Here is a 26665-nt window from a genome sequence, read left to right on the forward strand (position 1 = left end):
ACTCCTAGTGCTCACAAACCCAGCCTCTCGCCTCTATTTCCCTAGCCCTCAGGGTGATAGTTGCCTCCTGCAGTTAACTCTGAGATGCCTCAGGGTTCTTTTTTTGCCCTTTCGGTCTGCTAATACCAGTTTAGCACCTTCCCTGGTAGCTCAGATGGTAAAAAGTCTGCCTATAGTGTGGGAGACCCAGGTTCAATCCCTGGGTCAGGAAGATCCCCTGGAGAAGGAAATGGCAACCCACTCCAGTATTCTTGCCTAGAAAATCCCAGGGACAGAGGAACCTTGCAGGCTACAGTCCATGGGGTCACAAACAGTTGAACACAACTGAGCGACTTCACTAGCAAATGCATTTAATTAATTCCTTTTATTAAATTCTCTGTTAAAACAACTATGGTGATCAACTCCTTACCTAAATAATGTTTATATAATCAAAAGACTTTCTGGAGAGTATTAACAATTTGGTTTCCTTGGTTAGTTTTACTGTATTTAATTTAAAGTTCATTGAATTTTCCAATGCTTTAATTTTATAATCATTAAAAAAAAAAACAACAACCTATGGTGGTTTCTATTTTCCTGGTTGGACTCCAACACAGGAGGAAAACATGGAGGGAAGTACATGTCAGGTTGAACCTGCTGCTGCTGCTAAGTCGCTTCAGTCGTGTCTGACTCTGTGTGACCCATAGACGGCAGCCCACCAGGCTCCCCCGTCCCTGGGATTCTCCAGGCAAGAACACTGGAGTGGGTTGCCATTTCCTTCTCCAATGCATGAAAGTGAAAAGTGAAAGTAAAGTCACTCAGTCGTGTCCGACTCTGTGCGACCCCATGGACTGCCGCCTACCAGGCTCCTCCGTCCATGGGATTTTCCAGGCAAGGGTACTGGAGTGGGGTGCCATTGCCTTCTCCAGGTTGAACCTGCTAGTGAAGAGTTTTATTGGTAGTTTGATAGAGGATCTGTCTCCTCCTTACCTGGGAGATGCTGGGGAGGAGAACTTTCCATCTCATGTTCAAATGGCAATCTTCAGGGGACAGTGTTCAAGAACTAACTGGACGTTACCACCCACTAACTTTGCAAGTTATGTACCATTTCTAATACTGTATTCTGAGGGGTTTAGGTACAGATAGTGGTGGGAGCTTCCCAGGCAGCTCAGTGAGTAAAGAATCCGCCTGCAATACAGGAGACATAGGTTCAATCCTCAGCTCAGGAAGATCCCCTGGAGGAAGGCACAGCCACCCATTCCAGTATTCTTGCCTGGAGAATCCCATGGACAGAGGAGGCTGGTGGCCTACAGTCCATAGGGTCACAGAGTTGGACATGACTGAAGCGACTGAGCATGCACACATATATCAGTGGAGGAACATACATCTTTTAAAGCCAGGGATTCCAGATCTCTGGCTTGGCAGACCCTCAATGTAAGACGGTCTTGGCAAAGGAAAGAAGACCCAACTGGAGAAGAGAATGCTGTGAAATGACTATACAGAAGGAGTTAAGCAACCTAACTGTTCATAAAAACCAAAAGGGAGGCCACCACACTCTAAGTTCCAAGGGGGAGGACTATTAAAATCACAGGTGGTTGCAATAACCACACATTCATTCAGGGCTGAATTTCCAATCCCTATCTCCTTACTTTGGGAGCAATTAGTCTCAGGTGAAAAATTGCACTTGCAGCTAATTGCACCTGCAATTACCTACTTCCGGGTGCAATTAGCCACTTGAACCTAATTCTGAGTGTGCAAGTGTTTAACTTCGTATGTGAGTGGGTGATTCCAGACACTGTTAGTTGTGCCCTCAGTCTTTGCACCTGCAACTAATTGTGACTAATAAAAGAAGTCTTCACGCAAGTCAGGTTGGAGGCGCATATGGTAGACCTTGTTTTCGGGACCAAGAATTAGATCAGTTGCACTGATAAGACACAAGTGTACTAAAGAGAGCAAAGGGAAAAATCATTAGACTTTGGCATTCTTTAGACCTAGGGTCACATTAACAATGTCCCCTTTCTATAGCATGTTCCTCCTGGACCACCGAATATGAAGTCAGCCAGTGAGAAGCCTGGCTTGGCTCAAAAAGCTGCTGACAATGAAGAATATCCATAACGCATAGGTCAAAACTGCATTCCAGTCAATTCTCCGTTATTTGGTCAATGCTGGTGAGGTTGTTCAAAACACTTAGGTAACAGACTGAATTAACTGAAATACTACGATGTGCTAAGTCATATAGTGAACCCAGAGATTAATAGGCATAGCTCCTGCCATCAATTTCAAGTCAGTTCCACAGATATTTATTGAGTGCCTACTGACCCGGGTTTGATCCCTGGGTCAGAAAGACCCTCTGGAGAAGGGAATGACAATCCACTCCAATATTCCTGCCTGGAGAATCCCATGGAGAGGGGAGCCTGGTGGGCCACAGTCCATGGGGTCGCAAAGAGTCGGACACGACTGAATGACTAACACCACTACTATTTGTTTAGCACATCAAAGTGTTCATGAGCTTATTGGGGAAACACATTTATTCTTTCTACAAGTACTGATTTATCGAGCCCTCTTGAAATCTACATTCAAGTGGGGAAAACAGATGTTAAATAATTGTTTACACAATCAATGTCTTCATTACAGAGGCTGTGAGAGTGTACAGTTGGGGCCTGCCCTGGGCTGAGAGTTCAAATTAAGCTTCTCCAAAGAACTGATGCTTGAGCTGAGATTTGAAAGATGACTAGCAGTTGCCTAGACAAGGGGCAAGGGAGACTGGACTCCAGGTGAAGGGAGTAAAACTGCAAAGGTTCAGAGGCAGGAAGGAACATAGCAACATTAAGTAGAAAGAAGGCCCGAGTGGCTAGAGAATAGTAAGAATGCAGGGCTGTGAAGTTTATGCGGTAAGTGAGAGGAGGTTCTGTTTAAAGTACCGAAAACTGTGCCCCATGAAATAACTGACAATGGTTCTTTCCAGAAAAGAAGGCAATGAGTGACTTCTCAACATTAGCCAGGAATCTTGTGGTGTGTGTTTTATTTTGTCCCTCTTCCTCTAATCTCATCAACACCAACCTGGACCTTGGAACAGCCAGAGGAAAATGAGGTAGAAGAATAATAACGTTACACATCAACCCCTCCCTCCCAACTGCACATCTCTGAGCTTACACTTGGATAAGTGACTTGGATTTGGAGATGAGCCTAAAGTATCATACCAGGCTTCCTTGGTGGCTCAGACGGTAAAGTGTCTGCCTGCAATGTATGAGACCCAGGTTCCACCCCTAGGTTGGGAAGATCCTTTAGAGAAGGAAATGGCAACCCACTCCAGTACCCTTGCCTGGAAAATCCCATGGACAGAGGAGCCTTGTATGCTACAGTCCATGGGGTCACAAAGAGTTGGACACGACTGAGTGACTTCACTTTCTTTCTTTCTTTCTAAAGTATTATGATACATTAGACTGGACTGGACTTTTAATACTTGTAAATAAACCTCATCTTCAAAATTGCTGTGGGCTTAGTTGCTCAGTCGTGTCCAACTCTTTGTGACCCCATGGACTGTAGCCCAGAGAGGTCCTCTGTCCACGAGGATTCTCCAGCAAAAATACTAGAGTGGGTTGCTGTGCCCTCCTCCAGGGGATCTTCCCAACCCAGGGAACGAACCCAGGTCTCCCACATTACAGGAGGATTCTTTACCATCTGAGCCACCAAGAAGTCCAAGAATACTGGAGTGGATAGCCTATCCCTTCTCCAGGGGATGTTCCTGATCCAGGAATCAACCCGGGGTCTCCTGCACTGCAAGGCAGATTCTTTACCAGCTGAGCTACCAGGCAGATACGAGGCAAACTGCATGGCAGGTGGATTCTGAACTCCTTCAAAATTGAGGCTATTCTCATTGTTGGAGGTGATCCAGGAAGCTATGGGGTGTCTCTAAAGGATGAGTTAATAAGGACTCATTGGAGAAGATTTGAAGGTTGAATGGAAGAGACATCTGGTCTCTTCGTGATTGCATTCCATTGAGGGCTGAGAAGGCAGGGAAGGTTCCATAATGATAAGAAGGCCTAGTAGGCTTTGTAGAGAGGAGGGTTCAGGCAGGGCAGGAGCAGAGTAGTGAGAACACAGGGGATGGATTCTGTTCTCTATAGAGTGGGAAGTCTCAAGAAGTGGGGCCTGGCTGGAGTAGATGGTGAGATGAGAGCAGCAGAGTTGGATTAACATGGGGTAATAGGAGTACTACTGTAGCATCTGGCTTCTCTGCCACACTCTTAACAAGCAGCAAAATGACTTAGTCTAAACCAGGGGGTTCATACAGGCAACCTCCCTTCAACGGTTAAGATATGACTTTTCCCCCCTTTCTTCTTTGTGTATTGTCTGGTGGGATGGTAAGAAGTCACACTGTGAGGATATTCCCTCCATATCCCCACCCCTCGCTCAGCATTCCAGGCCAAGAGGGAACACGTGCCATGCAGGTCTTCAAGAAACAGGGAGGGGAGGAGGGTTCGCTCTCTTCCCCCTCTCTCTTTCTCCCCTCTCTCTGTGGCTGAGATTGGCTTGATGTTCCCCAGATCATCTACTCCTCACTCTGCACACAGGAAGACTGTTTTCTAGCCTCCCTTCTGGTCAAACTAGAGTCCTGGACCTGGGTTCTAGACAGGCAGCCAGGGCAGCCCTGGTCCCTAAAAGATTCATTTCAGTCTTTCACTCACTCTCCTCTCCCAACTCATGAGATGAAAAATAAAGGACTTTAAGATGGTGGAGACACGAGATGGCAAGAATCTGCCTCCCTGTTCAGAGGGGAGCCATCAGAGCCTCAGCAGACCATGACACAGGCAGGTTATGCTTGGTTAAGACACTGAGACGTGGGGCTGTTCATTATTGCAGCAGAGTGTACCCTGGTGGACCCTGACATGGCAGCCCACACCCAACCCCAGGGTCTGCTACAATCTTGTTTGCCTCCCTTCTGGACACTTTCCACGACCCCTTGGGCCTCATTCATTTCTGTGCAGCAAAGTATTAACAGTTTTAGAGATGGGGGAAGACGATCCACAAGGAAAACCCTCAGGGACTTCCCTGGTGATACAGTGGTTAAGAACCCACCTTTCAATGCAGGAGGCATGTATTCAACTCCCATTCGGGGAATTCAGATCCCACTATGGGGATCTGAGCTATGGGGCTATGGGGCAGCTCAGCTCGAGCACCACAACTGGAGAGCCCACTCGCCACAACAAAGACCCAGAGTGGCCAAAAGGGAAAAGATCCAGGCCTTTCTCTTCCTGGAGCACGCTACTGCACTGCCACACCACAGCCCTGGCGGGCCCCTCCTCTTGAAATGCTCCCCTCTGGAGGGTCACTCAGGTGGTTTCTTCTCAGCAGAAATGACCCTTTCTCAGAGAGGCTGGGGGCACCTGCCCAACTCAACATCACAGTACTCTCCCTTACCACCTCAGAGCACTTATAAGCTAAGCTAAGCTAAGTCACTTCAGTCGTGTCCGACTCTGTGCGACCCCATAGACGGCAGCCCACCAGGCTCCTCTGTCCCTGGGATTCACCAGGCAAGAACACTGGAGTGGGTTGCCATTTCCTTCTCCAGTGCATGAAAGCGAAAGGTGAAAGTGAAGTCGCTCAGTCATGTCCAACTTAGCGACCCCATGGACTGCAGCCTACCAGGCTCCTCCATCCATGGGATTTTCCAGGCAAGAGTATTGGAGTGGGGTGCCATTGCCTTCTCCCAAGGAACTTATAAATCCATGAAATTATCTTATTTATCTATTGTCTTTCTCCTTCTAGGATGTCATCTCCATGAGAACAAGATCTCAGTTTTGTATGTTGTTGTTTCTTTGCGTGTGTGCTCAGTCACTTGAGTCATGTCTGACTCTGCGACCCCGTGGACCATAGCCCACCAGGTTCCTCTATCCATGAGATTCTCCAGCAAGAATACCCGAGTGGCTTGCCATGCCCTCCTCCAGGGGAATCTTCCAACCCAGGGATCAAACCCACGTTGGCAGGCAGGCTCTTTGCCACTGGCACCACCAGGGAAGCCCATGGAATGAATGAATGAGAGGATATAAAGATTCTCACTCCAGGTTATCTAGTCTCACTTCCTTTACAAATGAAGAAATCAAGCGCTTTTTCCTACAAAGAGGAAACAGAGAAGCAGCTAATGCAACTTTACAATGCAAGCTGTTTCTGGAGCACTGAACTCGAATGTGATTTATTCAAGTGAAAACTCTGGGGGAATTGTTTTGGAGGGATCCATAAAACAAATGTCATTTTCACCTGGAGAATTCACCCAACCTTCTAACCGATTTCAAATATAGTTATTTAATGCAGATTTGACAAATTTGAAACCTTTTACACAAAGCCATTTATCATCTACTGTGTGCCTGCCCTGTATCACCGTTTAAGTTATAGCTCTTTAATAGGGTAAAACATTTCATAAAATCATCAAAATACCTTAAACCAAAACTGCCTATAAGAATTGATGAGTTTCAGGCATTGATTCAAGCCCTGAAAACATCAACCTTGCCATTGGCACCATGGGCACTTCTAATAAAAGCAGCTAAGGAAGTATAATGAATATCAAATGAACCATTTTGTATGTCTGTGTGGTTTCTCCAATTGGAAATAAATCAATGAGCCTTACAAAATGCATATTTTAGTGGTATATTCATAAACAATAATCTTGTTTTTCTATCATGACTCGAGTGTCATTCTTTTTTTTATAACCCAACTGAAGATTTAATAATTTATTTTATATATACATAACCCAAAGCATAAAGGGGGAGGACAATCTAGCACGTGTTTGATATTTAAAACATCCTGTGTGTGGAAGCTATGTGGATCATAAAGGTAAAATCAAAGCACTCACGATCTTGTAGCAAACACGGGTGAGGGCTGTGTACTAAGTCGTCGCTTCTGTCGTATCTGACCCTTTGCTGCCCCATGGACTGTAGCCCACCAGGCTCCTCTGTCCATGGGATTTTCTAGGCAAGAATACCGAGTGGCTTGCCATGCCCTCCTCCAGGGGATCTTCCTGACCCAGGGATCAAACCCAGGTCACATGCATTGCAGGTGGATTCTTTACCACTGAGGAGCCTAGTCGCAAACACAGGACATGTGAATAGTAACTAGTAAACAAGAGAGAAACTTACATGAATACCAGGAGACAGCCTAGACTGCCGCGAGCTAAGTGAAGCAGAACAGGCAGCCTGAATCAAATCCTGCTCTGCGGGTGCTGTTAGCCGAGCCCATGCCAGCCCTCCTGGCCGGCTCAGCCAGGGACAGCAGACTCGTGGGGCTGAGGTGAGTTCCCCCAGCAACACTGTGGAGCATTCCCCTGTAGACCTCCCCATGACCCTGCCAAACAGGTCAGCTGGGCTGTCCCACCTGGTTGCTCAGCTGGGTAAGTGGCTTTCCCTCCCTCTGGCATGGGCTCAAACCCTATGATCCAAAGCTGCCCTCTCTATCTCAGCAACTTCCCTTCCAGAGGCCAAATATAGCCATCCCCTTGCCGGGTCACAAAACTTCCAGTCAGACGGCCGGGACCAGTGACAGCCAAACGAAGAGCATCTCCCCAGCCCGGCCCACAGACAAAAATAACAGCCACTTGGTGAGCATGGGCTGGACATTTTTTTTTTTCCTGTCATTAGGACTTTGGAAGTATTTTTGTGTTGGTTCTGGATTGTTCTGTTTGTCTTTGTCGTTTGGAAAGACGTAGTCATTGAAGAGGTTGCTATACCCACATCCCATATTAGACTCATGCCTGTAAATCCAGCTGTGGTGGCTCATAACCAGAAAGGTATTCATTTCTTAAACCTCCCCGTCACCTATACAAAAGGAGTGTCTAGGGCACAATAAAGGCCAGAAATGGTATGGACCTAACAGAAGCAGAAGATATTAAGAAGAGGTGGCAAGAATACACAAAAGAACTATACAAAAAAGTTCTTCACAACCCAGATAGTCATGATGGTGTGATCACTCACACTCACCTAGAGCCAGACATCCTGGAACATGAAGTCAACTGGGCCTTAGGAAACATTACTATGAACAAAGCTAGTGGAGGTGATGGAATTCCAGTTGAGCTATTTCAAATCCTGAAAGATGACACTGTGAAAGTGCTGCACTCAATATGCCAGCAAATGTGGAAAACTCAGCAGTGGCCACAGGACTGGAAAAGGTCAGTTTTCATTCCAATCCCTAAGAAAGGCAATGCCAAAGGATGCTCAAACTATTGCACAATTGCACTCATCTCACACGCTAGTAAAGTAATGCTCAAAATTCTCCAAGCCAGGCTTCAGCAATATGTGAACCGTGAACTTTCTGATGTTCAAGCTGGTTTTAGAAAAGGCAGAGGAACCAGAGATCAAATTGCCAACATCCGCTGGATCATCAAAAAAGCAAGAGAGTTCCAGAAAAACATCTATTTCTGTTTTATTGACTATGCTAAAGCTTTTGACTGTGTGGATCACCACAAACTGTGGAAAATTCTGAAAGAGACGGGAATACCAGACCACCTGACCTGCCTCCTGAGAAATGTGTATACAGGTCAGGTAGCAACAGTTAGAACTGGACATGGAACAACAGACTGGCTCCAACTAGGGAAAGGAATACATCAAGGCTGACGTGGACTGTGACCAACCAGGCTTCTTTGTCCATGGGATTCTCCAGACAAGAATACTGGAGTGGGTAGCCTTCTCCAGGAGATCTTCCCAACCCAGGGATCAAACCCAGACCTCCCGCATTGCAGGCAGATTCTTTAGCATCTGAGCCACCAAGGAAACCCAAGAATACTGGAGAGGTGGCCTATCCCTTCTCCAGGGGATCTTCCTGCATTGCAGGTAGATTCTTTATGAGCTAAGCTACCAGGGAAGCCCAAAAGTGATACACACAGTGATATAAATAACCCTTGAAAGCAATTATTCTGTTTTGATATTATCCTGTATCCCTGAACAGGAAGTAGGAGTTTTGAGTCAGCCACCTGGTACCAATGAAAGTGAAAGTGTTAGTCGCTCAATTGTGTCCAACTCTGTGATCCCATGGACTGTAGCCCACCAGGCTCACCTGTTCCTGGGATTCTCCAGGTAAGAATACTGGAATGGGTTGCCACTTCCTTCTCTAGGGGATCTTCCCTACCCAGAGATCGAACCCATGTTTCCTGCATTAGCAGGTGGCTTCTTTACCACTGAGCCACCTGCGAAGCCCATAAAGACCCGGCACAGCCAAATAAGAAAATAATTTTTAAAATAAATTAAAAAAATAAAAGGAGAGTCTAGCAAGTGCATCTCCTCCCCACCCTGTCCAGCAGGGCCTCCTGCAGAGCCAGGATCAGGCTGGGACCAAGCACTAGGATGCCTAGAAAGGCATCCTCAGTCCAGCTGGAGTGACAGCTGTGACTGTAAGAGGTGCCTCTGTGGGGCTGGACCGGGTCATTTCCATGTTCATACCCATGATGCACCTGGGCAGCAGTCAGGCCTTGGGCCCCAGAGCTGTCAGCTCAGTGCCCTCTGCAAATACTAAAATGAGTTAAATTATTCATTTATTTCTTTAAAAGTACACAGGGTTCAACCACCACAAAGCCCACTTTTGATCTGCTTCCTGACACGCAGGGCTCAAGTCAGCCAGGTCTTGTGCAGGCCAACAGACACATCTTGTTAAGTCTTACCCAGCAGATGACGCTCAATGGGACAGTGCTAGAGAAATCCAGGCTGGGGAAGGTGACTGTCTACTCCAGGCCCTATTTCCAAATGCAGTGCATGATAAGAAGTGGTGCAGAACTATAACCCTCAGTTGTAGGAACATCTTTGTACTTTGTTCTTCAAAGGCAGAATGTTTTCTGGCATGTTGCTACCTGAAGGAAAAAAAAATACTCCCCTAATTTCTACATATGCATGCCTCTCACACTGATGCGTCTCATTTCTCATTGCAGTGCATGTTGTCACAGGACCATTAAATAATTTAAGCCTTTAATACATTTATCAGCTCTCCTGTGTGTGTGTGTGTGTGCGTGTGTGTGTGTGTGTGTGTACGGATCCTGTGTGCCAGTGTCAAAGATGTCTTCTCTATTACAGGAAAGCAAGCAACCTCTTGGGTCATTCTCCACCATGAAATAAACTTTGCATCTTATGCATCAAATGAGTAAAAAGTGGTAACAGGTCCCTGTTCTTTACACAAAATGAAGTTCTCGTTTACACCAGAAAAGGAGTCAAACTAAGCATTTTACCCTACATATCTTCTGAAATTGCTCCCCTTCCTTCTTCTTTTCTAAGGAAGGTCTCTGTTACTCCATGTCAGCTGTAAAGGGAAAATGGCTCCTCAGTTTCAACTTGTTCTATTTACGCTGCATTTTCTTTGCTCCCGCCTCGGAATGTTTACCATGCCTGTCATCAAGAACAGCTTCGGAGCACCCAGTAGTGCCAAGGGTGGGACCAGGTGTGTGTGTTTGGCAGTCCTCGCCTCCACGGCTGCCCACAGGCTCCAACTTGGATTCAGCCGTGGTGATCATTCACACCCTTGTGGCAGCAGCATGTCGGGGTGCTACCAGCAAAGACGACAAGCAGCAATAGTGAGCACCAGGGCAGCAGCTGCTGTGGGCAAAGGCAGGTGACTGCACCTGGCCCGTGTCAACTTCCTGCTCCAGCCACCGCCCTCCACCCACCGTTCTCATTCGGAAGGCTTTTGTGTCTCACTGGTACCATGAAAGAATTGCCAGAATGATACAATCTTAGAGGAAGGGATCTCAAAAACATGTAGTTGGACCTGCTTGCTTTAAAGATAAGGAAGTGGAAGCCCTGAGGGTGTAAGTTTCTTGGCCATGCTCATGCAGGTGGTTATTGGCAGAGTAATGACTGGAATCAAGTCATTGAAGCCATTTTCTAATGATCTTTCTGCTGTACCCGTGACTTTTCAACAATTGTTAGCACAATCCACAGTATGGAATAAATTTTACATCATCACCCACAGTATTACAGATATGCACAACACAAAATCTCACAAAACAGTAGTTATCTTTACTATATGTGATATACTCTAGTATTTTCTCTTATAGTATATTCATTTTAAAAGAGCCTGGAGATTGCTTGGCAGCATGTGTACTAAAACTGGAACAATACAGAGAAGATTAACATGGCCCCTACACAAGGATAACATGCAAATTTTCCCCATTTTTTTTTCACATTTACCAAATGTTCTTTTTCTTTCCAGGGATAATATTTATAGGTACACAGTCAAATAATTTGCATTTTTCCTAATTAGATACATCTACTGAATATCTAGGAAGGTGGAGTTGAAATAGGTATAGAGAGGGGTCCCCTCCAGCTCGAACCTGTCATATGCCCGATCAGGAATAAGCTTATTGTCTGATCTGTCCTTAATTCTGAAAAGGCAGAATGATCTAGCAGAAAGAACACTGGGTCTAGTCCTGGCTCCACCATCTTGCAAGTGTGTGACTTGGGGTGAATTTTCTCTGGGTTCTGCTATCTCAACTGCAAGATCAAGCTGTTGTTAATTGACAGGAGTTCTGAGAAGGGAACACAATAATGCAAATGAATGCAATAAAAAGCTCTATCCACAAGACTTGTCCTGGAACAGCGATGGTTTTAAATTCTCACATTTCAGAGAAATATGGTGTCTCAAGATGTTTCTGGATTCTCATCAAAACACCTGCATAATGTATTATGAATAAATTTGGTATAATAAAGGAAAACTAAGCCCTGGAACTGACTCATTTTTAAATGCTTTTGCAGGTGTTTAGAGAGGAGGAGTTGACCCTAAATCTTGAAGATGTTCAGCCTCAGAAAAGGAGAAGTCATTGAGGTCAAAGATGAGTCTCTGCTCTTGAAAGGAAAAGGTGATCAGTCACAAATTGAAAATCATAATCAAGGAAGGTTACTGTCAGTGAGTACGAAGAGGAAGAATTGAGTACTATAAAACAATCAGATGCAACAGCCATGCTGAAGACTGGTGGAACATGTGGGGTGGAATGAATGAGAGGAAAGAGTTCCAGATGCATTCAGTGCTGCCCAGCTGCTTTTGAAGAAGCCATTTTTCTAGGAGGTGGTTTGGTTGGGTTCATCATATTCCAGCTTTGGACACACCAAATCCAATAAATTTTTTTTTAAAAACTGCTATAGAAATTATTTTTGTTAAATATTCAAAATGTCTGCAATAACATAACCTTGCCCAAAGTGACAGTTAAAAGGATCCTTGACAGCTAAGAACGTTCGTCAAAGCCAATTCAGAAGCTGGTGATGATGCTCTGCTTGGAGATATGACTAAGGAAAAAAAAAAAAGGCATCACCGGTCCTACTAAGGTACTGAGAGCTGCCTCATGGCTGTTTCTGCTGTGTGAAACAGAGCAGAAGTTGTAGCAAAGATACTGAAGAGGGGGCGGATCCTGCATGGCCAGAGTGGGTGGAGGTGGTGTGGAGGCGGTGTGGAGGTGGCGTGTTCTCAGAGCTGCATTTCTCACCAGTAACTTCAGAGAAATCACTTGAAAAAAAAAAAAAAAAAAGACCAAAGAAAAGGTTACAGGTTTCAGTTAGGGGTATCGGCTGACAAAGTGCATGATGGTTTACAGCTGTCATGGTGCACGCCCACAGATAACATATTTTGTGTTTTTGAATGAAAAGACATTTGTACACTCTCTTAAAAAAAATGTCAGCTATGCTTACCACATTTATTCCACAACCCACCCAATAGAGCATTTGATATCAGCACACCCGTGGTGCAGAGGGGTGAGCCCTGAGTGTGGGCAGTGTGCCCTCTTTCCCCACAGACACCTCCAGCCTGTCTCATTTGCTCCACCAACACCTACTCCTATTGCACCCTCTGAAACTTCTGTTCCATGGTGAGAAATCCTCCCCTGACTAGTGGGGAAAGCACTCCTTTCTCTTCCTGTTTCCTTTGGAGTCTGGTTCTCTCAGCCATCAACTCACCATCCCACTCCACTGCTCCCAGACTCCCAGGGATGGGGAAGGAGATCTGTGTCCTCTTGACCCCTTGGAGACAACATTGCTCTTCCACCTTCATATAAATCCCTCCTTCCCTCCTCACGCCACCTGTTCGCCCACTGTGAGTGAGTGAAAAGTCGCTCAGTTGTGTCCAACTCTTTGCAACCCCATGCACTATATAGTCCATGAAATTCTCCAGGCCAAGAATACTTTAGTGGGTAGCCTTTCCCTTCTCCAGGGGATCTTCCCAACCCAGGGATCAAACCCAGTTCTCCCGCATTTGCAGGCGGATTCTTTACCAGCTGAGCCACAAGGGAAGCCCAAGAATACTGGAGTGGGTAGCCTATCCCTTCTCCAGCAGATCTTCCCAGCCCAGGAACTGAACCAGGGTCTCCTGCATTGCAGGCGGATTCTTTACCAACTGAGCTATCAGGGAAGCCCACGACTGCCCCCAAACCTCCCACTGGCATCTTGGTGGCTTACCACCTTCTTTTCTATCCTAGAGCCTCCCATCAACATGGCACTTCCGTATCTATATGGACCATCACTACCCTCCCCCCTTCATTCCCTCCTTCCTCTGGTTACAAATCTGACTTTGGAATAACATAGCATCATCCCTGGTGGCTCAGAGGTTAAAGCATCTGCCTGCAATGCGGGAGACCTGGGTTCGATCCCTGGGTCAGGAAGATCCCCTGGAGAAGGAAATGGCAACCCACTCCAGTAGAGAATGGGGAGTGCCTGGAGAATCCCGTGGATGGAGGAGCCTGGTGGGCTACAGTCCTCAGGGTCGCAAAGAGTCAGACACAACTGAGTGACATCATTTAGCATCATCCCACTAGTGGTGTCCTCCACCTTCCATCCCCCGTTCTGTCCATTTCCCCTCATTCTCTCAGCTCTCTTGTGGTTTGGCTTTGTTCCCCATCCAACCTAGACTCTAGGGACGAGAGCTTCAAGCACTCTATTGACAATCTAGACCAACGGTCACGAATAAATAAATTCATAATGTACATCCAAAAGTGATATAGGAGAAATAATCAGGCACATATCTCTGACATTCACTCATTCATTCATTCATAAATTGCATACAGTTTACTATCAGATCAACATTTTCTTCTTTTTAAAATTTACCATAAATCATAAAGAATCTGCCTACAATGCAGGAGACCCTAGTTCAATCCCTGGGTTGGGAAGATCCCCTGGAGAAGGGAAAGGCTATGCACTACAGTATTTTTGTCTGGAGAATTTCATGAACAGAGGAGCCTGGTGGCGACAGTTCATGCAGTCGCCAAGAGTCAGACACAACTGAGCGACTAACACACACACACAAATACAAGGGCATTAATGGCCTCGTAAGAGTTTCAGTATTCTCTACCCATTCCCGGGGGATCATTTCACACAGGCCCTGGAGGGAAGCACATGCCAGTCTCAGAACCACAGCCCCAATCCCCATCTCTCTCCCCACTGTCACATCCATCCTGAGAAACCAACCTGGAACCCATCAGCCACGGTGTTCCGTTCTCTTCCAAGGGGCTGCATGATGCTGGTGGCCAGCTGGGTCCCCAGGCAGCTTCTGTAGACTTATCTTTCTCCTCAAGGCCCTGTCACTGAAAGCCTCAAGGGCTAAAGCCAAGCCTGTTGGCAAGAAAACTTCCTGCCTCTTTGTACTACCAGCACCAAGGACAGTCCTGGCACTTGCCCTCGATCCTCAGCGTCTGATGCATTGCATGGTGCACACATGTGGCTTCTCCATCACTCTGGGCCACACGGTGGCAAAGGCATGAAGAACATACAGAGAAAACCCAAGAGGTCAGGGGTTCCATTTGGGCACAGGCCTGGTTCTGAAGCTGTACGAGGGCCACTTGCCCCCACAGCACCTGTCTGCCCAGCATGACCCAACAATAGACCAGGCCTTCAGAAGCCAGACACACCACAGCTGACCGGGCTCTTGTTAGGCCAAATGTAACTGAATCAGTTTAATTAAAGCCCACTGCACACCCACACTGTTCCAGAGGGTTGCTATGGAGACAGGAAATAGGGCCCCTCCAGACAAACTTCTCTTTACTCGCAGGCTTGGAGAAGCCTGGGCTCAGGACACCTCCATCTCCTTCTGACTCCAGCTCATAGAAGGATTCCTTGGCTATCACAGGGTGGAGGTGGGTGAGAGAGGGACAAATCTTGGAGAAAGCAACACTGAAGAGGCCCGGGACACTGATGCCAGAGCAGCGCTTAGGAAAGGTGATGATGAGAGCCAGAGTGTGCTGGTGGGTGGGCTTTCCTCTCTGGCCAGAAGGAATCTTTTGCACTTTCCCCACCACCGCTCCCCCCTCCCCTGCCCCCTGCTCATTACCTGGAGATGCAGGCCCAGGTGAGCAATGTCTGCAGGACACGCAACAGCTACCGTACTTTCTCAGGAGGGTAAAGAGGATTCAGAAAAAAATCCCTCACCTCCTGTCAATTCTTTCATCTTCTCTTCCTCCCCTCCCCAGCCCAGTGTTTCACATCCAGTGATCCATGACTGACCCCTGCCTCAGAGTCACTTTCAGGCCTATTTAAAATGCAGATTCCTGGGCCTCCATCAGTCTAAATCAGAAACTCTGAAACCAGAGTCATGAAGTCTGCCCAACTACTCCTTGTTAATCCACACCCACCTCTCCACCTTACCACCATTCCCATGTGCCCCCCACTCCTCAGGGCATCATAATGATGCCAATGGGGACTGAAAGGGAAGGTCCTGGGCAGGAATGAGATCCCCTGGGCTCTCACCTTCCTGCGCTGACCATGAGTGTCTCCTTTACTAAGCTTCATTTTCACCTGTGACATCTCACATGGCTCCTCAGGGCCCTGCTTAAATTAAGTTGGCCTACTTGTCACAAATGAATTCTGGGCAAGCTGGGGTCTTAATACCTTGACCTCAAATAAAGTCACCAGGAGGAAACCTAGTAAATCAGGGAGCTGAGATCTGACATAATGTTGATCTCTTCTGGGCCAAAACTACCGTCTACTATCAGGTCTCTGGTAATGGGCTTGCAAAGATGGAAATGTTAATCAGTGCTAAGCAAGAGTCACAAATGATAAAGACCAGTGCCATCTACTCACCTCCAGGGGATGGGTGTGAACTTGAGATAACTATGACCATGAAGCTCTTGAAACCCAAAGACAGTTCTCTGAACCGTTCCTCCGCTCACGGAATTTCCCTGGCGCCAGTCCCTGTGCAGCTCTGACAAGCGAGCTATTTTTGTAAGTGAACAAGTACAGTGATTGTTATCTGTGCTCTGAATCAAGGATAAAAAGGAACGGTGAGAGGGAGAGAGAAGAGTGTGAGAGAGAAAAAATGGAGGCGAGATGCAGAAATACAGAAACATAGGAAGGATACTGGAAACCAGAAGAAAAGGAGCCAAGTGCCCTTCCCGGGAGGAAGCAGCCCGGAAGGAAGGGTGAGACTCCAAACGGCCAGGTGACACCTTGGCAACCATACGACAGCGCCTCCCTCTGGTCTCACAGGATCCTGGAGCGGCTAATAATGACGTACTCAAAGGGCTTCGCAAAAGGTCAAGTGCTACGCGTTCAGGGTCCAGATCCCTGTTTGTGACCCTTTCCAACAGCCCCAGCCTAAGACCCGGACACTACAGACCACGTGGCGAACCAGCAAACACTTTTCCATTAAGCAGATCCCGATCTACTCTTCCGGCACCAGATTACCTAGGGACCTTAATAAGGATGCTACTTTAGCAAGAAACTGAAAACGAGTAGAAAACACTCCCTCAGAATATGTTGAAACCCTCCTGTAACACACCACTCCACCAAGAGCCCATGTTCCACATATGTTTTAATGCATTTACACATTTTTGTTTTGAGATCAGCAAGGCCTGAGCCACAGCTTCCTGCGTTCTGCCTTGTCAGCATGAAAAAATTTGTTGCCCTAGGCCCCTTCAGTTTCCTCTGGGGCTCTCCTTCTCAGAGTTTGACTAAGATGAGAAGTTTACCCCACAAGGTAATAGACTGTTCTCGGTTCTGATTCAACCCTTGGGCTTCCTGTCATGAGGCAGCTTTGCGGAGGTGTGCTTGCCACCACGACCTGACCACAAGAGGGAGCCAGAGAGCAGCGAGGGCCCAACATTCCAGCCCCGCCCCCCGCTCCGAAGAGCCGAGTCCCAGTCCCTCCTCCTTCCCAGCAACTGGGAAGCTTAACAGTCCTTGCGGATCCACTGAAACAAACATGTCTCCTTTATTGTACGGTTCCTTGGTAAACTCCTATTTTCTTCTTTCTCAAGTTTGGGTAGAAAACAAAACAATTAATTTAAAAAGCAGCACAGGAGAGCCCAAACATTATTTATGTCTCTAATTATCTCATTCTAGTGGGTATTTTAGTCCCTGTCTGGTCAGGACATTAATTATCTTCATAACTACAGCAAAAGTTAAATAATAAGCACCCAAGGCTCCAGCACGAGTGTAATGTGCAAGCCTAAATGAACTTATACATTTTATTAATGGATGCTTTATACAACTCCATATATTATAAATCAAACAAGAAACCTATTTCTAGCTTTTAAGGGTGCAGAGGAAAAGCTTTAACATTATCGAGGATAATTTTTATTAAGTTTAAGACTCCCTTTTTTTGCAATAATGAGACTGTTATGAGGATAATTTAATCTAGTTTGTCATGAGGCACCCTGGCTTGTTAAATAAGTTAATAAATGACTGTGCATTAATCAAAGTGACAAAGCTATGAAGAGCAGGGGATGGGAGACAATTCTGGTGATAGTATTAATTAGTATTTAATTAGAAACTTAGGGCCCATAAATAAAAAAAAAAAATCATGGTAGAGACATTTATGCAAATTGCTAGCAGCCTGCAGTAGAGTTAGCTTTGCTTTAAAGAAACATGATTTTTTTCTCCTAGCAGACTGTACACAGCAGCACTGCGGCCACATCACGTGGCTTAAACGAGCTCGTCTTTTGTTTCCAATTTGTTCCAATTACAGGCCTGTAAATTCAAATCATTCTTTTGACTGTGTTGATTGAAATGTGGAGTTTCACAATTTCTACTGGGAGTTATTTAAAAAAAAAACATAAGAAGAAATGTTTTAGAGAAGTAAAGTGTTTCAGATTTTTTTTTTCCTCTGCTGTTTTAATTAAGATGTGTGCCACCATTTCCTAAGAACAATTGTGGCTTCCATTTGGTACCCAAACAATGCCTCCTTTCTATCCTGGTGAGCTGTAACTGGGTTTTGTTATGTGATATTATATTGGAGACTGCATGGGCTCAACTGCCATCGTTTTTATTATAATCATAGCACTTTTCCCTTTTCTCTCAATCACATGCTTTGATAATGGGCAATTTTTGATGGCCCCAAAAGATAATAACCATTTGGTTCTGAACGTCACTGCTTTCCTAGGGTACATGTCCTCTTTTTCAGACTTTATTATTTGTTGCATTTATTCAAGAAAGGTTATCCACAGTAAAAACCGCTTTTTCTATTCAACAGTCTATCTCTGTCATGGTTCATTTATGTGTGAGCATGACGGACTGAAACCCGTATTATCCACAGCTGACAAGTGTCAGGCCGACAGTTCAATCAGCCCTTCCTTAAGATGATGCCCAGGGCCCTGTGTTTGAAGTAGGACAATAAAGCAGGAACACAATCAGGGTCAAGCTGATCCAATCCCTGTATATAAAGGGGATTCTGCCTAATAACACAGTGCGATTTTTTTCCCCCTCTCCAAACACATTAGTCCTTAAACAGTGACTTGGCCCTTAAGAAAATCTGTGACTGACATGAAAATGCTGAAGTTTTAACGCGGTTGGTTTATCCATACCCTCATGGGGCCACTGCTTTGTGCAGACTGGTTTTGTCAAAGTCAGAAAAATAATATATTCAGTGTCTGATCATTTTTAGGGAGCTATTTGAATGGGATCTTAAGTCAGACATCCTGATGTTGACACAGGGATCAGTTTCTTGTCCTTTTGTTTTACATATGTGGAACAGATAATTTGCATCGGCTAATAAAAATTAAATCTCCGACAAAACCACACAGTAGTGAGCTCCCTTCAGCAACATTCCACCATTTCCTCCACCTGCTTTGGAAGCAGAGTTTCTTGGTGTTTTTTGATAGGTCTTTCTAGAACAGACTAGAATGCAAACATAATCTTAAAAATCAGTGCTCTCTCAGTTTGAGCAACACTTCAACTCAAACACGCATGAAGCCACGCGTGCATGGTCAGTTATGGCCGACTCTTTGTGACCCCGTAGTCCACCAGGCTCCTCTGTCCATGAGATTTCCCAGACAAGAATATTGGAGTGGGTTGCCATTCCTTCTCCAGGGGATCTTCCTGACCCAGGGATTGAACTCATATCTCCTGCATCTCCTGCATTGGCAAGTTGATTCTTTACCACTGAGCCACTGGGGAAGTTTAGGTCTGAAACCATTTTACTGCAAATCCTACCAACTAACAGCAGAGCCAAAGTCAACCAAAGGCTAATAGTCTGCAGAGGGCCCCTTGGAGGGGTCAGGAGACTATTACCTTTGCTCTTCTCCAGACTTTGAACCACTGCGGAAGGCAGCAGGCAGGGAAGAAGTGCTCACCTACCTGATAGTGAAAATGAAAGTTGCTCAGTCGTATCTGACTCTTTGCGACCCCATGGACTATACAGTCCATGGAATTCTCCAGGCCAGAATACCGGAGTGGGTAGCCATTCCCTTCTCCAGGGGATCTTCTCAACCCAGGAATCAAACCCAGGTCTCCTGTATTGCAGGCGGATTCTTTACCAGCTGAGCCGCCAGGGAAGCCCCACCTACTTGATAGGTGCCTTGGATGGGGAGGAAGCCAATGACCCTCTGAAAGCTTCATAAAGCTTTTGCCCTAGAAGGTACCATCAAAGAGAACATTGAAAGCAACCTCCAGGCTTTATGGATGAGGGAGGCTCAGAGACATTCGTGACTGCCAGTGTCAAGGAGCTTGGCAATGGCAGTGGAAGGGCAAAGTTAACAACAACAACAGAATCCTCCATATTTGCTTCTCATTATCTGGTATTACTGGGCAGACCCAAGGTAATGTAGGAAGGACTGCTGAGAAGCAGAAGTCCAAAACCAGACGGTGAGTAATGGCATCCAGGGTTACCAAATAAGACCTTATATCGATCCCTTTCTTGGACAGTTCTGGAACTTTTAAGTAATATATTATTATTTTTTAATAAATTTATTTTTCAATGGAAGGATAGTTGATTTACAATATTGTGTCGGTTTCTGCCAAACATCAACATGAATCAGCCATAGGTATATCTCCTATGCCTCCTCTGTCTTGAACCTCCTTCCCACCATCCTCTCCATCCCACCCCTATAGGTTGTTACAGAGCCCCAGTCTGAGTTCCCTGAATCACACAGCAAATTCCCACTGGTTATCTATTTTACATATGGTAATGTATATGTTTCCATGTTACTCTACACATTTTTTGTTTGTTAGCTATTCTCCATTTATTCCAATTACAATGTCCTTCCATTTATAATGTCCATCCATTTAGCCACGCTTGCTGGCCCACTCTGGCCCGGCAGACCACATCATCCAGGCTCTCTTGGTGGTTAGAGGTCGTGGGGAGGCACTGACAACAGTCAGCCAAAGGCGGGAGGAGAGAGGCCAGAGGGTCCCTTCCTTCCTCACTCCCTCTTGATTGGCTATCTCTGAAGACAATGGCCCCTCCAGCCCCCTGCTTCCACCAAGCCCCAACTCCAGGGCTCCAGCTCTCATGAATACAGACTTGTGGGTTTCTTCCTCCAGCTCCAGCCCCTTAGTCCTGGGGGCTGAGAGTTTCCCATTGTGGCTAATTTCTTGGTACCTCTCTGTCTCCTGTTTGTTCACCTAGCCCTGCCCATACTTCCGAACACAGTCCTTTCTTTAAAGTTACCTTTGGAACCATCTCACGTGAACTGTTTTCTGCCAGGACCCTGACTGATACGTTGAATTACTCAGCTTCTACTTGCTGTTCCTACTTCTCATCCAGTAGTCTTTAACATACTTTGGAATCTCATAGAGAATCTGATGAAAGATATGAGCTCTCTCCCCAGAAAGCAAATTCACTTACACACATGTGCTCAAGATTTTGTGTGCAGTTTTAAAGTGTTCCCAGACTCCTTAAAGACTTTCTACAAATCTTCTAGGCAGGCTGTAGAAACTCCAATCCATTCTCTCACCTCTGCTAAGCGAATCTTCCCAGAAAACCTATTTCTTCCATTTGACCATGTTCTCATCAAAACTCTCTAGTGGTGTCCTACCAAGCACCATAAAGCAAGAAGCCCGAGTCCTCAACAAAGTGTCCCAGGATCAATCTGACAAGTTAGCAGCATGCTTGAGCCATTTCTTACCAGCTCACAAGAGACTATTAAATTTTCAAAGCCAGTTGTTAAACACAGCATTATTCCAAATTAGATTATATAAGCTTACAACTAAATGTCTTTATTAAAAATAAGGGTACTATGGACTTCCCTGATGGTCTAGTGAGTGAGACTCTACCTGCCAATGCAGGGACCATGGGTTTGGTCCCTGGCCCAGGAAGAGTCCACGTGCCATGGGGCAAGTAAGCCTGTGCACCACAGCTATTGAGCCCACGTACCTAGAGCCCATGCTCCGCGGAGAAGCCACCACAATGAGAAGTAGCCCCCACTCTCCCCAACTAGAGAAAGCCTTTAGACAGCAAAGAAGACCCAAATATAAATAAATAGAGGTAATAAAGATAAATACTCAAAATGTGTTGCTCTCTAATGATCTCACTACTATCTGTGCCCTTGAGGTTGTCTATCCTGCCTGAATGGTGGAAACACTACATAGTGAGGTACTGTTGTGCAAATCTTCCCAACTCCATGATGGCTTATAGAATATTTACATCATGGAAATTAGCAAACACTCTGAGTCAGGTAGAATCTAGGCAATCTGTGTTGATTGTCTAGATCAGGGCTTGGCAAGCTGCAGCACACAGGCCAAATCTGGTCTACAGTCTGCTTTTGCATGATCCACATGTTTCTACATTCTTACAGGATTGCTTTAAAACTTTTTAAATTAATTTTAAAAAAGAAGAGGAGGAAGAGACTGTGGTCCACAAAGTGTAAAATATTTACTCTCTGGCTCTTGCCTGGAAAATTTTGCCAACCCCTGGTCTAGACCTTAGAAAGTGATGGATAAGATGTTAAGAATGCAAATTAAACTTAAAGGTGTATCCTGCCTATAATCATTACACTGTGAATGGCACAAAATTAAGGAGATGTTCTTCCAGTATTTGAAAGCTATGACCCCATCAGCCAAAGTCTTTCTCATCACTGATGAACAAGTGAAGTTTCTACATACATCTTCATTGTTTCATGTTCATCCTCTCTGTCAATGAAAGTGAAACGTCAACCAGCATTCATGTTGGGACTATCCTCATGAGCCAATGGCAACCAAGCATTCATTTGCAGTCTGATTTTGTAAAATCACAACTGAATCATGGCCATAGGTTAACTACACACACAAGAGTTCAGCAAGAAACAATAACAACAAACAAACAGGAAAGCATTATCTGAGAATCAATGGGCTAAAGAGTATTTTGTAATAAAGAGTATTGTATATTTTATTATCATTTGTTTTTTTCCCCTAGAAAGCCAGTTATTAAACTTCTACCAGCACACTATTGACCCCACTCCCAGAGCCTAACTGGTCTGGATGATGACCTTGGCACTGGGATTTTAAAAACTACCCCTGAGTTATTCCAATGCATAGCCAATACTGAGAATAAGTGGCTTAGGGGAGAGATCAAAGTCCAGGAAGCAGAATCCCCTTAAGGTTTTGTTCTCTTTAATCAGAAAGACTACTTGAATCTGAACAAGGAGGTGCTGGGAGCGAGCACGAGGCGGGTGTTCTGGGGCAGGGAGGGTGGGAGGGTCCTCCAGGAACTAGACACACATCACTGGGCTGACTTTTTTCCAATTTCTCAGACGAGAATTTTCCTGGAGCAGTGTTGTCACAGTCTCCTGGACACGCCACTATCACTTCCTCTCCCAAGTTATTCTCACTATAAATCCACCAAAGGTCCCCTTTCCTCTCCTGTCTCCCACCTGAACCTTACCATCCCTCCCGTGCCAGCTTAGATACCCTCTTTCCCCTCAGAACTTCTCCAGGGGTGACAGGCTGGTCCATCTCCCTCTAGTCTCCACTGACTCCTTGGTAACAAAACCCCGATTTATTTTTGGGTTCAATACTGTGCCCAATTCAATACTGTTTCCAGGCCTCCCTTGTAACCAAAGTGGCCGATGTGACAATTTAGCTAATGAGACCTCAGCTGAAGCCTGCCGAGGATTGAGGGCAGAGCCTGGGCTTTCTGGATAGAACTGCCAGATTCAGACCCTGCCCCTGGTCTTCTCCAGCAGTCATGTCCAGAGCATGAGGCCATCATCCATCTCCAAAGGATGGAGGAGGACAAAAACAGCCGAGCCACACCACCAGTTCCCAGCTGCTGGCCTTTGGAGGTCTTGTTCTGTGAGGAAAACAATTCCCTCACTGTTCAAGCCATTCCTGGTTGGATATTCTGTGGCTGCAACCATACGAAATGCCAGTGCAGCCATCCTGCAATGACTGCCCTGCCTGTAACTCTGTACAACTACAGATTTGTTCTACTCCACCTAGAACAGCCATCTCTAATGTGTAAATGGGTTAAGTCCCAGATATTTTCCTATTGGAATACAGTTGCTTTACAATGTTGTGTTAGTTTCTGCTGTACAATGAAGTGAATCAGTCAAATGCATCCCTATATAGTATGTGAATCAGTAAGTGATGTGAATATACGTGAGTATAGTAAGTGAATCAGTCAAATGCATACTTCCCTCTTGGACCTCCCTCCCATCCTCTCTCCCACCCCGAAGTCCTTACAGAGCACAAAGCTGAGCTTCCTGCGCTAGACAGCAGCTTCCCAGTAACTATTTTATACAAGGAATGTCAATGCAATTCTGTCAATTCATCCCACCTTCCCCTTGCCTTCTCCCCCACCTCACGTTTAACTATAAACCAGTTGTTTGAAATTTGGGTGCACTCTCCTTATAAGACTAGACTATTCTAGAAAATACAGAACAAAGGTTTGGAGTAGTATGTCAACTCCTGGCATCATCAAAGTGATTAGAAACAAGATTCAGGCAGAGTTAGGCTCACATAGCTTCATAAAGAAGTTAGATCTCCTGCAGAGATTTGTAAACAGGAAGGAAATCGAGAGCAACGATTCTGAAAGATTTGACTTTTGCCCAGAACTTATTTTTGAGGCAGGAGGATCGCGTGTAGGTACAGCATGAACTCAGCGGGTGTGTGTGCTTGGATTAGAACATAAAGGGCATAGAGCACAGAAAGGCCACATCTTGGACGTGCAAGAGAGAAGAAGCGATGACAGCTGTACCCTGAGCTTAACAGACCACATTAGCGATAGCTATTACATACACGGTTGCATTCTATTTTTGTATCATATTAACGGATATAATATTGGTAATTGTTCTTAATAGAATCACAGAAATGAGAGATGGAAAAGCTGTATGGTATGATGGAATGCTGCTCTTTTACCATTGATCATTATAATAAGCCTGCTCAGTCATTACTTACAAACCATGCTACATCTCTGCCAATGAGGCAGACCAAAATGAGGCGATAAACAAAATTGGTTTCCTTGCTAAATGTGACGCCTAAGTTTTAAGATATTTTGCTGAAGTTTTAAACCGATTGTCAATTAGTCAATGAGCTATGGCAGGCAGTGTATTTCTGGGTAATTAGTGTGTGTCTTAGGGGGGTTATTTGGCATGAGGCTGAGGGCAAAGTAATTTGTATCTCCCAGGAAGTGCGATAATTGCCTCAAGCTGAACCACTTGGAAAGTGTATTAATTCTATTAGGAAACATTTATGTTATTTTATATGGCATCCTGTATATTCATGAAGTATACTCATCAACCATGAATTATTCATTTTGGGGGCATTATCACATGAAGGTGTCCTCCTTGATAGCCAGGAAAAGGACTGGGGTTGTTTGTGCAGTTGGGCAACTCATGCTTTGTTGGAAATGAGTGTTGGGTTTTGAAATTCATCAGAGCTTCCCAGGTGGCACCTTGTTAGGAAACCCCTAGATCCTAGGAGGTTGAGCGGCACCTTAAGAGGGATAAAGAAAGTCAAAGGTGGTAAGGCCATCTAAACTGGCCATCAGGACACCAGCAGGCTTTCTCATTGGTGCTGGCTCTGTGGCCTGTGGGGGAAGCCTGAGCACTGACAGCTACAGGGAGGATAGCCTTCATCCTGGTACTTTTGGACACTCCCTTTCCAGAACCTGCTCAGGATGTTCAGGGCTCAACAAAGGCAATTATTCATTCAACAAGTATTTATGAATGAATGCTCAGACAATGTACAAGTCATCTACTGTTGTGTAATAAATTACTCCCAAACTTAGCAGCCTAAAGCCACACACATTTATTAGCTCACAGTTGCAATGGGTCCAAAGTCATGTTCGGCTTAGCTGGGTCCCCCGCTCTGCAATCTCTGACAAGCCTGCAGTCAAAAGTGTCAGCCCAGAGTCTGTAGTCTCCCCTAAAGGCTCATCTGGGGAAGGATCGGCTTCTGAGTCACTTCCAAGCCCTCAGTTTCTCAAGGGCTGTGGATGGAAGGTCTCAGTTCTCCAGCGGAAATTGACCAGAGGCCTCCCCTCCAGCTCCTCTCACTGTAGGTCTCTCCAATACAGAAACCGGCTTCATCAAAGTGTGCCAGCCAAGAAGGCCAGGCAAAGGTCGTAGCCTTTTGTAGCTTAATTGCAGGACTGTCATCTCTTTACCTTGTTGATTCAAATCAAATCACCAGGTCAGGAAGGTGGCAGAGGGATAGAGAGAAGTAGGGGCAGGTAAGACCTGTTTCAGAGTTTAAAATTGACCTCTTCGGTATGAGTATGCATACTGCGAGTTACCAGTTTTCTTCACCCCGGCTCCTCTTTGTCCCTTCTTAAGGGAAATGCAAAACAAGTTGAAGAAAGAATCTTGTAACCATCATGCAGAAACAAAGAGGAGGACAGGATAACCCAGTGGAGGGTAAACAGAGAGGGGCTATGTGAGATGGGGTGAGAGGAGGTACAGAGAGGACAGCCCAGGCCCTGCATCTCCAGCTGTATTAGCCTGGCATGCAGCTTCACCTTCCCATGCTCCTGTTTCCTCTTATGTAGAAATATCTGCCTTTCGGGATTATTTGAGAGGATTAAACAACAGCCTGGTACTTTCCTGAAACATCTTGCGCATGGCTCGTTTCCTCACTGCATCCTCGCAGGTCAGAGCTCAAAAGCCCCAAGCCCTCTCCGTCCTTCTGAAGTCTTTAGTTCACCTCGCAGCCTCACTTACCGATGCCTGTTTTCTTCTGTTCACCCGGCATTCTCAGGGCCCAGGGGAGTTCTTGACATGCAGGGGATCCTCAGTAAGACTTGTGAAGGGCTGCCGAATGTCGTCACCGACCAAGGGCGTCGCTGCACAGGCTGTGTCCCATGTTTTCCAATGCATCACAAACAGTGTGAGGAAATCGGCCTAGGACATAAAGAGAGTCACAGCCGCTAAAATACCAGCACAGTACATTGCAGCGTATACAGGCCTTGCTTGACCACTGTGTGACAAGCCTCGCTGGTGGCTGTCCCCGTTCAGAGGTGAGGCAACGGAAGGCGAAGGGACTTAACAGACTTCTCCGAAGTAGGACTGTGCCTTTACTTGCAAACAGGGCGAAAGTCTAAGAGTTCCTTCCAG

The 26665-nt window shown here is 45.7% G+C and overlaps 1 long non-coding RNA gene and 1 pseudogene across 1 annotated transcript in view; one reads left to right on the forward strand and one right to left on the reverse strand.

The window, feature by feature from the left end:
• LOC133233537 (uncharacterized) overlaps positions 1–17203 on the reverse strand; it is a 47799-nt gene extending 30596 nt beyond the window's left edge. The window contains exons 1-2 of the long non-coding RNA XR_009731748.1: positions 16279–17203; positions 16002–16170 (exon numbers count right to left, since the gene is read on the reverse strand). This is a non-coding gene — a long non-coding RNA (uncharacterized LOC133233537). The remainder of the gene's footprint in view (positions 1–16001; positions 16171–16278) is intronic.
• LOC133233852 (U6 spliceosomal RNA) lies at positions 11030–11124 on the forward strand (annotated as a pseudogene).
• Positions 17204–26665: the final 9462 nt, after the last annotated feature.

This window comes from Bos javanicus, chromosome 20 (assembly GCF_032452875.1).
Source record: "Bos javanicus breed banteng chromosome 20, ARS-OSU_banteng_1.0, whole genome shotgun sequence".
Lineage (NCBI taxonomy): Eukaryota > Metazoa > Chordata > Mammalia > Artiodactyla > Bovidae > Bos > Bos javanicus.